Raw genomic sequence first — 12027 nt, 5'->3', positions numbered from 1 at the left:
AACATGAACTTGGTCAGAAACAGGATTTTCAGTGAATTGTTTTGTCATATTTGTGCAAATTAAAAGTCACTGCAGGGAGAAATGATGGAAGTCTCTTGAGCTATAGAGCATCCAACAGTGGCATGCTGTGGCATTGAATGACTGGTCCGATGACTGAGGAATTGGATCATCATTTGTATGCAAAGCCTTTAGTCTCAAGATGCTTTAAAGGTCAGCTTTTCAATAAGGCAACTGGATCCAGCCAACATCCTGTGCCTGCCTACAGCTGGGAGACAGCACTGCATCCTGGCACCTCAGCCCAGCCCGGTGGGGACATTAAAGAGGAAATTCACACTTAATTGCATATAGCAGATAATAAAACACCTGCTGTGGTACCTGCCATGTTCATGCATTAACCATGTTGCACTCCTGGCCACTCCCCAATCATCTGCAACTGCACTTTCTCTGAAAGAACGATGGAAAAGCAACATACTTGAAGGGTTGAACCCACACAGAGAGGTGCACCGGCAGTTTCTTATCTCCTGTGAATTGTTAAAGCTTTACCCTTTTAAAAGAGACAACAGAGACAGACCAATTTCACCCTGGCAGTCACTATTAACCACAACTGTTAACAACATCTACTATCTCTCACCCAGTGACAGAGATCGGACTGCAGCTGTTCCAGTGGTTTGGAACATACATCCTGCAGATAGACCAGGGGAAATGCTTTGGCAAGAAGATATAGAAAGCATAGCTGGTCAAGATAACACTTACAAGGTCTCTTTCGTGTACCTCATACAGATTCTCCACCTCTTACAAGGGTTAAGGATGTAAAACATGGTGTCAGTTAATCTGGGTTGCACTAATTCATTTGACTAATCCATTTAAAACATTTATTTATTTATTTTTTACCGTGTAAGAAGAAGATAAAGGATATACATTTAGGTGATTGTGGCTTTGTGTAATTAGCATGAAACCCCATTAGTGGAATAGTGAGGTGACGAAAGCTGATTTCCTTTAACTTAAGATAATATAAGTTGAAATGTATATATATTTCAAATAGTAATGGGTTTTTTTTCAGTCCATGTAAATGAAAATATCACCTGTCACTTTGCATCACGGGGTTACATAGCATACCACTACAGAGTGTAGCGTTTTTCCCAGAGTGAATGGTGCATTCTCCCATTTCATTGATCTAATTTATAGGCTGACTTCAACTTGTCACTGTAGCTGATTTACTAATGAGCATTAACCTGATGATCATTAGGAATCCTTTAAGGTCAACAAATATTATGGTAATTCTGACAAAGCTGCGTTGTAAACAGTCCTTTTTTTGTTGTTGTGAAAACACAGTGTCTGTATTCTGTGTCAGTCCCCACAAAAGTGTAAGTGATGTATCATATTCCTTTTATTATAGTGGGTGCTGTTACAAAATAAGCAATTATTTCCCTGCCTACTGCACCACAGGTGATTAAAGATTTAAGGAGTCGATCTTCCCGCAGTTTCTGCAGCAAAGCAGACAGAGAAGAGGGGGAAACCTTTAAGCTCCTCTGTGGCTCTGTGTGGTCCACAGCATCTCACTATCAGTAAGCCATTCGAAGAGACAGTTTACAAGATCAGTAGGACAATCACTGAATAATTAATATTTCAGGTTCAGAGTTTGTGTAGCACCTACTCAACTGCTTTGTGGTATGTATAATGAAGTTCATGAATAAACAACTAACTTTTGCAGCTGCTTTGTGAAGGCTTTTATTGTAACTTCACCGTAGATTTATAAATAAAAGTCCCTCAGATTAATCACTGCTTCATGTTCATTCCTGCGGCACAGCTTAAGGCCAATTTTCTCTGTTTACTACTTCTGTCTCCTCACAGCCATCCTGCTGCAGCTTTTTCCCACCACATCGTTGACATTCTGCATATGAGAATCCAAAGAGCCTGTAATAAGCTCCACCATCATTTTAAAGAATTTTCCATCAAGCCTGTATTAAGCACCAATAGAGCCAGTAGTAATGCAAAGCTTTCTCGGACTCAGTATCATCTTCATAAATCAGACATAAGTCATTATCGGAGAGGTAAATCCTTTATAACCACTAAATGATGATCAGATCAAGTCATCTAAATCTTGATACACAAAATAACAAACTGAAATGAAAATTCATATTGCAGTCAAATCTACAAAAATCCAAGATGATGCAATTAGATCACTTTTCAAGATTAAATTTACAACAGTGTGCTGCAGATATTTACAGCTGCAAATCCGTCGGTTGATATTTGGCTCTACTTTCCCTTTCCCCCTTTTGTGAAACAGAAAATTGCAAGAAAGCATGTTTCTTTTCAAATCAGTGTTTTCAGATATCTTTTGAAAACTGGATGTGCACAAAGGGCCTGAAAATGTGTTCGGGGTTAAGGGTAAAGAGAAATAAAGACACAAGTAGTTTTTTCCATTTTCTTGTAACAAACAAAGGAATCAAACATGTTTGTGTTGTTAAACAAAAAAGACTGGATGATGAAACTGGCAGAAGATGATTTTTGTTTTATTTACAAGAACAAAAATATCTATATTCAGGGGTTTTATGTGACAGTCGGATCATTAAAACAATCATAGCTACTTTAACTGAATGTAGGTTGTATTGTTGGCCTTATTTGTGTGTTAAGAATAGGTATTGTGCTGTGCTCCTTGTGAATCTGTGCAACATACACTATTTGGAGTTTTGACGATTTTGGTAAAACTATTTTTAAAGTTTTAATGTCTAATCAAATGTTGATCGAGGTGTACCACAGGGAGTAGCGCTGGGACCCCTGCTAGTAATTGTCATGCTCTTATATGATGATGTTGTCCCATCTAGCCTATAAATATTCTGTTGCCTATTTGAATGCATCTTGTAATTTACTGCCCCCATGTGGTGGAAGTAGGTTATAATTACAAGGAAACTATTATAGTTCCCATCAGTTATTGTGTCAGTCCTTTTAGTCTTTTTTATGGGCGTGATCACATCCCATTGACAAACACTAGAGTTTGTCAAGTGGAGAGGACAGCAGCCTATTTGGGATCATAATGATATTGCATTATACACAGAGGAGAGTAGAGACTAAACACATTAGAGGCAGTTGCACGTAAAAGAAGCAATTAGTCTGATTTATTATCTCGATGGAAGATTTGCAGTAAATTTGAGAAGTTTGAGACAAAATGTTGGAGTCTAAGTGCAACACTTCTCAGGAACAGGTTGTAGGCCTATTTGTGTGGTGGGCAAAGGAGTTTGAGAAAGAGAGACAGGGTCTTTTATGTTAACTTAAAACTCCATAGCTGCACTAATCATAGCTGTTCAGTTTGCTGTTATACTCTGTAATTTTAATGTCAATGACTATTTATACATTATAAAAATGCTATGATTTATTTGATGTGACATTTGTCAACAGAAGGTGTTTATAGCTCATGGCCACCATAGTTTCACCCCACATTTGCACATTAGTTAATGGGGTGCTGTTTACCTAAATGAGAACTGGGAGAAGATAAACAGCAGCTACAGCACAGAAGATTTACGGACTGTGAGTGTTTTTATTAAAGTTAAATTAAATAGCTACAGGGGTAGCCACCGCAGCCCCTGAGCTGGGCCACTGACTGAAACAGGCATTATTATTCCTCCAGGCCTCCCAACAGACCACTTCCTTTTTCTTCTTCCGCTTTCTTCAGCGTCCTCTTCTGATTGGTCGAACTTATACAGGTGTGAGGGTTTTGTATCATTGACCGGGATATGTCAACTTTTTTGCGGTCCTCCGCACATGCTTCTGCCTAAAGCCGACATCTGCAGCAGTAAACATTTCAGGAAGCCATCTCTCACAAGGTGAATAATATGTGTCTATCACCTGCCTTTTGTGCTATGTATTCTGCCGTAGCCAAACAACTAGCTACTCAGCTAGCTATTTGTATGCTAGGGAGCAGCTTGATGAGCTAAGGCCTCTTTAAACGTGGCACCAGCAACGTTCACGTCACTATTTGGTTGAAAAAGATCCTGTATTAGGCCTTTAGGCCCAACTAGGATATAATATTGCTGTTGTCATTGTTTGCATAGGCTACATAGTTTTTATTGTGTATTTTAGTCCTGCACAAGGACACTGTAGGTTGCAAGTTAAAGGGATAGTAGCATTTTTTTAAGTGGGGTTGTATGATCTATAAATAGCCCCTAAGTACTTTAATTGCAGTAGCAGACTCTCTGCACTCCTCCCGTTAGCAACGCCAGCCCATAGCCCTGCCGTTAAGTTTCTATGTTTAAGTTAAAAAAAAAGAAGAAAAAAGTGCTGCACTGCTTGTTGTTTTTGGTCCACCCTTGATCCCATGCAACCAACAAGGTATGTTTTGTTTATTTGCTTAATGTGGTGTTGTATTTGTTTATATTTACGCGAATTACGTAGTTCGACTTTTGTGTGGATGGCACAGTTAGCTCTGCAGCAGTATCATCCATGGTGTCATCTATTTCCCGGAGGAAGTGCATTTGCTGCAAGTAGCCGACTAGGCTATAGCTATGTAGCTACTAGAGTGCCAATAAGCTACCAACAATGACTATAGGCCAATTATTTTTTCCCCATTTGTTTGCAAACAAGTTGCACAGAAAAAAAGTTGATTGCTGGATATAGATGATCAAATGTTGTCAAAATATAAAAGTTTCTCTAAAATGATTGAGGTTACACACTAATTGCAGTTCAGAGACTGTTTCATTCAGACCAAAAGAGAAAAGTTGAATGACTAAATTACAAATTCAATCTAAATCATTCAAATTCATTCTGTGAAAAGCAAATCCCCACCAATGCTGGTTCATCAGAGGATTTTTCCTCAACTGGATGCATTTCACTATTATCATGAGATGTTACACAACTCTGGCAATATTTTTCAACGGCACCAATTATCTCTCAAAAGTAGAAACCTGTGAGTAATGCAAAATTTAATTAATGGCTGACAGTGCATTTTTTTCCAGATGCTTTGCTGATGAAAAGCAGAACTCAAAACAACATTATTGTCGGGAGGTTTAAGTTTTAATCACCATGTTACTCTGCATCAGGCAATGAAGGACATTTCACCATTGCTGTCATAATTTCTGAAAAATCAAATTGAGCATCACTTCAGTTTCAAGAAGCTTTCGATTTTCAAGAGGCTCTTTATTCCTGTTTCAATAACAGTAAATCACGTCACTTTCATTGAGTTGAACAAACAAGGTCGTCTGATTTCACATTTGTAATAGAGGTGATTAAGTTTCATAGTTCCTTAGTCAGGTGAGTGTTTGGTTCACACTTTCAAATAGGAGTCATTAATTACCTGAGACTATTTAGCTGTGAAAACATTTAAGCCTTGCCACTTGCACTCTGTAAATAGCATCAAAAGTTAAAGTGGGAGACCAATTTAAAAGCACAGTTTAGATCATTTTTTATTTGGTTTGTGTTTCTGCTATTTGCCATCATTAAAACAGATTATGTTTTCTCTGTCAAATATCATGAGTCCAATGCAAATACAGCATTTGGGACTGACATTTACTGAAAGCTGACTTCACATTTACATTTGTCTCCTTGTGAAAAATGCAGCCCTTCTTATTCATTTGAATAGAGGAAGTACATTTTCTTGAGAACCAGATATGATAAGTATGGGGCTTGTTCATTGGTGGACTGTTTGCACCTTTTGTTATTAGTGTGATTGCACATGTGTTGCGGATGTGTTTTGACATGATGTTTCTTCTGTTTTGCATATGATCTGTAGAGATGACAACACTGAGACAACACTAGTTGTCAGTTCAAGACTGAAGAAGGATGCTAATTGGACTTCAGGTATGTCAAATCAAGCCTGTTTAGACAGCTGATCAGCTGTTTGAGTGATAAAGGGTAGAGAAAGCAGTTGATTTTTTTAATGTACACTCCTTTTTTTGTTGGCATATTAAATAATGCTTTTCCTCCTGTCCCTTCCCACAGCAGTGCAATGATCAACTCCTCTGCTGGACCAGTACTCCTGGATGCTTTTCCAAATTTGTGAGCACACTGACCTGGATCTACAGTATAGCAGGTAACACACTCACTGTTGATATTGATGCTTTGTGCAACACCATGCAAAATAACCTGGGCTCTTACGTTGACATGTTTTCACCCTGGAACATGGCCACTGTTTTTGTGAATTGTGGCTTTGTGCTAGAAAGTCATCATTACCATAATGACCTTTCCTGAGTTATACAACGTTGCCATCAAGAAATACAAAGGCATAGATTGTTGTGCAGTTGCTCGGCATTCTCTCAGTCTTCAGGTTGGAATTTCTGGATGATATTTTGGTGGCAGCGTGGTTCGTAGATAACCAAAACACTCAGGAGGCTTCTTTGCATTGTCAAATTTGCCATTGTGTGGTAGCAGCCTCTCTGGCACACCCTCAGCAACACAGACCTCAGGATGATTTGCTGCACTCAGTGTGTGAGTTTGTGTGAAGATAAAAATAAAGGGAAGAAACATTTTAATTTAGAGCCAATGTTTCTGTGCTGAATTGATCCCCTGAGGTAACATGTCTCCAGGCCAGGCAGCGCCCTCACCTAATTAACTGGCTTTATGTGATATAGATTTGAGATGGCCAGGGTTGTGGCCATGTTAGGGTTTGGATGTCCCAATCCTGGAAAAAGGAGGTGAGATTTGTATTCAGCTTGAGAGGAAACTCTGTCTGGGAGGCTCAATTGAGGGCAAGAGAAGCTAATGAGCTCTTTTCACATAGAGAAAATGCAGACTGCCAAAATGTGTTCCCTCCTTCTATGTTCCAAGAAGTTTTTTTTGACTATGATGAAATGCTTTTGTGTGCTCGGGGGAAACAGATTCTGAGAGAGATACCAGATTTTGCATGACAGCAGTCAGTCCTGTACATGGATGGAAGGGGTCATGCATGCATACATTCATAACATCCCATGATATCTTTACTTTAGTACAAGCAATTTGACCTTTTCTTCCGTTCATAATGCATGAATCACATGGTAGTTGACAAGAGAACAGTATAGACATTTTCAATAAAAAGACATGAATAATATAAAGAAAATGATATTTCTAGGCAGCAAAGTCTTTTTTAGCAACCAATGATGGTGTATTCTTTTTTAATATGAATAGAAATTATGAAACTGCAAAAGGTTTTTGAAATATCATAGAGAAGATATCTGATGAAACATGACAACAAGACATTCCTCTACATGTAATTAATAAACCAGCTGTTTCACAGTTTGTTTCAGGAAAAAAAGGCTTTTTTTTTTACAAGCAGTTCACAGTTTATTTCACATTATTTGAGTTGTGAAACATCAACTAAGTGACAGAAAATATATAGGTCAGGGAAAATGTATGTTCCTTGGCAGTCAGATCCAGTTGTGCTCCATGCTTTAATTGTCTGACAGCTGTTTACCATAGCTGTAGAGGGAAAGCAGCAACGCCATAGGGCAGCTTGGAGAAAAGGTAAATCAGGGCGAAGATGAGCAGCTTATCTTCTTTCTCGTCAGTGTGCCTCCCGCCATTGGGGATGAATGGGCTTCTTTAAATAGCTGTGATTAATTAGAGGTTTTAATTGGGAGGGTGTTGGTGGCAGCCGCTGTCTCTCTCCTCTCCACCAGTCATTTAGGGGAGTGGTGCCCGTGTCAAAGGGACACCTGGCAGTGGCTGACTCAATGCCATCAGCCGCTGTGCTCAGCCTCCTCTACATCGCCGTGACAGAAGCCTCAGCCACCGCTGCACCCTCTTTGTGTAGATGTCGCTGACATGCAGCACTGTTTGCTGTGGGTGCCTGCACACTGTCTCTCAAACACCAGCTTTGCCTTTCTTCCCTTTTCACCCCGTTTTTTCCTTCTCTTTGCTCTTTCTCCTCTGTTGCATCACCATCCCTTTCTTCTATAGAGTGAGTGATTAACACCCCCCCCCCCCCCATATTCTTCCCTCTTCCCTTGGGTCTGTCTCATTGTTTCTTGCATTGTTTTGCGTCACTGTGGGCGCCGCGTACAGTTCCTCAATTCACACAGTTTATCAAAGATTTCTTGTTCCCTCCATTAATAATATTGTCAGGTGGCGGTGTGCGATTTGCAAACCACTTGTATATTTTAGTACACTTTCTGGGGAACTGAAAGAGAGTTGTAAGAGTAACAGTTTGCTTCTGTGAAAGCACTGGTCTTTTTTCAGCCAAGGCTCACAGGGAGACACACAACTGTGCATCCTACCTGAGCCGACATGCACTCGCTGTCACAAACCTCTTGTCTGTAAGCTGTGATTGCAGTCTACTATTTACTGATACAAATGAGCAAAATAACACAACAACAAACACATGGTGGAAAATCCTGTGAGATTTTGGACATGTATGGGAATGCCATGTCATAAAGAAAAACTTTTTTTTAGCTTAAGATTCCAGATTCATATATGGTATTTTCTAAAATAAAACAAAGTTATATTGTTTTTTCACTGAGTAGTACACACTCGGCCAAGTGAGTGACATTCCTTGGCCTTTCCCACCTTCTGTAGCCTGCTTAGGTATTCACAGTAGCCCCTAGTGATTGATGAGTGGGCTAGGGGAGAGGGAATCTATCCCCAGGTTCCTGCGTGGTCCCGGTGATGGATGGCCCCTTGGAGGTCTTACCAGAACTGATGGGTCATGGGCCTCGAAGAGCCCAGAGCTGGGAGTAAGAAGACAGATCAGGGTGGGGGGGGGTTGGGGGATGCAGAGACAGAGGTGGAAAAAGCAAAATGTATGAGTATTTCTGTACCCGAATGCAGTGAAATAAACAATTTTTTAAATATATTTTTTCCCTCTTTTAGATGAGCTGTATGAGAGTCATTATCAGGCTTATGGCTTGCTCCACATACAGTAGTAAGAGATGCCAGAAATAGCTGTTTATTATGCTCAGGTGGCTTAATTTCTCCAAGTTGAGTCTTCCAGAAGAAACTTTCTTTTAAGCTTTAAACAAATGTTCCACCTCTACAAGGATTAGCCGAACATAACCCCTAACCACGTTCAGCTTCAACCAATCATAACCTTCGTTGGTGGAGATAAGTGAATGTAGTTCACTGATCGAGAAGGAGTCTTACTTGAAATATCTAACATCAAGATATTACAGTGAAACTTGAACGAAGATCTTTTTCCATGTGGAGGAGAATCAAGTCGCATATCGCCATGTGATGGTGGCAAAGTGAAGATGAATGCCACTCAAATGCTGGCAGCTAGGCCTGGCTCCCACTTTTATCCCTCCTCGTTGTTTTGCATTCTCTCCAGGTGCCCTCACATCATTGAGAATAAAGTCAATGTGTTTTTTCTCCACTGTTTGACAGCTTGAATGTCAACATCACCCTAAACAAGGTTTTGTATGGGAGACAGACTGCCGCTCTTGTAATCTGTTGGTGTACCACCTTCCTGGGACACATATTTGATTATCCTCCTGGAGTGAATTAACTGGAGATCAATCAAGATGATGCACAAGGACTGCTGAGAAACTGACAGAAAATAATATAATCTGTGTTTTTTATTATCACAGGAGATGCAGGAGGAGACGCTCCTGAGGGCTGGCAGTGATTTGGGGAAAATATCATGTCTGACAGGTTTAGCCCTGCGTACATACTGTAGAAGCCGAGCTCATATTAAAGGGATAGTTCACCCTAGAATGATATTTCGCTCATTATCTACTCACCCTCATGTTGACTAAGGGCTGGAAGAAGTTTCAGAGTCCACCGTCCCTTCTCTGAGTTACAGGGGGTCTTGGCGTAGCAGTGCATGTCCATATAACGGTTGCAAAGGGACACCAGAGCTCTTCGTAAAAAAACACACACAAAAAAACATCCAAATACCTCCATGATGCTCGTATGTAATGTCCGTCTTGTGCTGAAGCCCCAAATTGCGTAATTGTCCCGAAAAAAATTAAATAAGTCTATATTTTAAGCTTGTTTGTAGCGGAAGCTTCTCGAAGCTCCTCTTCCTGGTCCGTCCAAATCTCGCGTGATTTGCGCCGGCGTCAGTGCGGTTACTGCGAATCACGCGAGATTTGGACGGACCAGGAAGAGGAGCTTCGAGAAGCTTCCGCTACAAACAAGCTTAAAATATAGACTTATTTAATTTTTTTCGGGACAATTACGCAATTTGGGGCTTCAGCACAAGACGGACATTACATACGAGCATCATGGAGGTATTTGGATGTTTTTTTGTGTGTGTTTTTTTACGAAGAGCTCTGGTGTCCCTTTGCAACCGTTATATGGACATGCACTGCTACGCCAAGACCCCCTGTAACTCAGAGAAGGGACGGTGGACTCTGAAACTTCTTCCAGCCCTTAGTCAACATAAGGGTGAGTAGATAATGAGCGAAATATCATTCTAGGGTGAACTATCCCTTTAAGCCCGGTTTCTTGATGTGGACAAGTTTTCTAAACAAGTAATGAATACTTCTACATTGGCCTTGTGCATTTAAAGGTAAAGTGATCATCAACTATTCTCTCAATGCAGCGAATATGGTAATGAATCTCTCAAGAAACTTTGTAATGCTCTTTCGCTCCCCAGGCTATTGAAGAGATTCATTACTATATCACTGCACAACAGCAAACTTGGCCAGCTTCCATGCAGCCATAAAAGGTGCAAACAATGGCTTCCTTTATGACTACCCACTATTTTTTTCATGTAAATATGAACAAGGCCATCTCGCTACCCTTTGCTCCACATTCATCCCCCACCCGTGTACGTACGTACACACACACATACACACTCAAAGAAGTAAAGCAAAAGAAAACACCTGCTATTGGCTCCGTCTGTGCCAGAGGTCCACTCCAAGGCAATATGCCACCCAGTAGTATGCACCAGGGTGGGCTGCAGTAAATTGGCATGGATTAAATGTCAGCTTTAGAGCAGATTCATCCTCACTGCAGCTTCAGTCGCTTTATATGAGGACAAGTCAGATAACTCGGCACATAATCTTTATGAATGTGAAGACAATTGGACAGATAAAAGTACACAGACGGACATAAAAGGCGACACTGGATTAATGCAGTAGCTTTATTTGTTTAAAAACTCTCTGCTGCTGGTGCTGTAGACCGTTTCAGGCAGTTTCAATGTGTACAGAATATTGGGGAAATATCACCACCTAATGAGACCCTTAAAATAGACAGATCAAGATAGTTCATGGCAAACTTGCAGATTACCAGCACAATCCCGGTTGGGAATCAGGCTATTTCAGCTGTATGAGACTTGAAGTAACGGTCTGAATTCAAGCACAACAGTGTAGTAAATACTATTTAGACCTCTGCTGTCAGCCGTCTGTTTTCACTTAATCCAGGCCTGCTCTTGGACTTCATTCTGCAGATGCAGTGGCCCAGATCTTTGCCTTTGGCTAAATGTATTTTTCACATCATGTCCAATGCTGCCACCTCTCTCAGCTCCCATAATATCTCCATCGTGACCACAGACTAGCATGGACTGCAGTGCAGTAATAGTGGCATTCAGAAAATAAAGGCACAATTAGATTAAACACTGTTTGGATTACAAGGATGCGTTTCCTCCCGGGCTGTGTGTCAACCAAATCAGAAAGCGGAGCCAGAGCTTGATAGCTCACCAGCAGGAGAGCATGAGGATGTGAATATGTGTGTATGCATGTGTGCAGAATTTTGAGAGCGTTGTTCTCGTTCGTTCGCCAAAGGGCTGAACGATTTTCCCACGTGAACAGCAATTAAACAAGTCTCTATAGTGAAGGAATCAGATGAAATCCCACGATGCAAGATCCTAAATCGTGCTGTATTTTTATAGCCTCAGGCTGGCACTGTAGGTGTCTCTTGAGGAAGACTTGGTATTCCCCTCCTTTTTATAAAACTTTGTAAATGTTTCTCTGTACCTTGTCTTCTATGCCATTGCTTAAAGTGGCTATGATCTGATTTACAAGCACCCTGGCTCCCTTCTGGTACGTTTGCTTTTGTATTTTAATTTAACAGAGACCTCTGTGCTGTGTCGGTTCAACAAGCAACTGCTGAAATGGCTAATTGGCGTCTCTGTTAGTATATTCTGTGCTCTCCCACCTCTAGTCAGACCCCCAGACATGCTGC

The sequence above is a fragment of the Trachurus japonicus genome, chromosome 8 (assembly GCF_045865225.1).
Source record: "Trachurus japonicus isolate A0001 chromosome 8, Traja_1.0".
Taxonomy (NCBI): domain Eukaryota; kingdom Metazoa; phylum Chordata; class Actinopteri; order Carangiformes; family Carangidae; genus Trachurus; species Trachurus japonicus.
The sequence above is the reverse complement of the archived record's forward strand: the minus strand, read 5'-3'. Positions refer to the sequence as shown.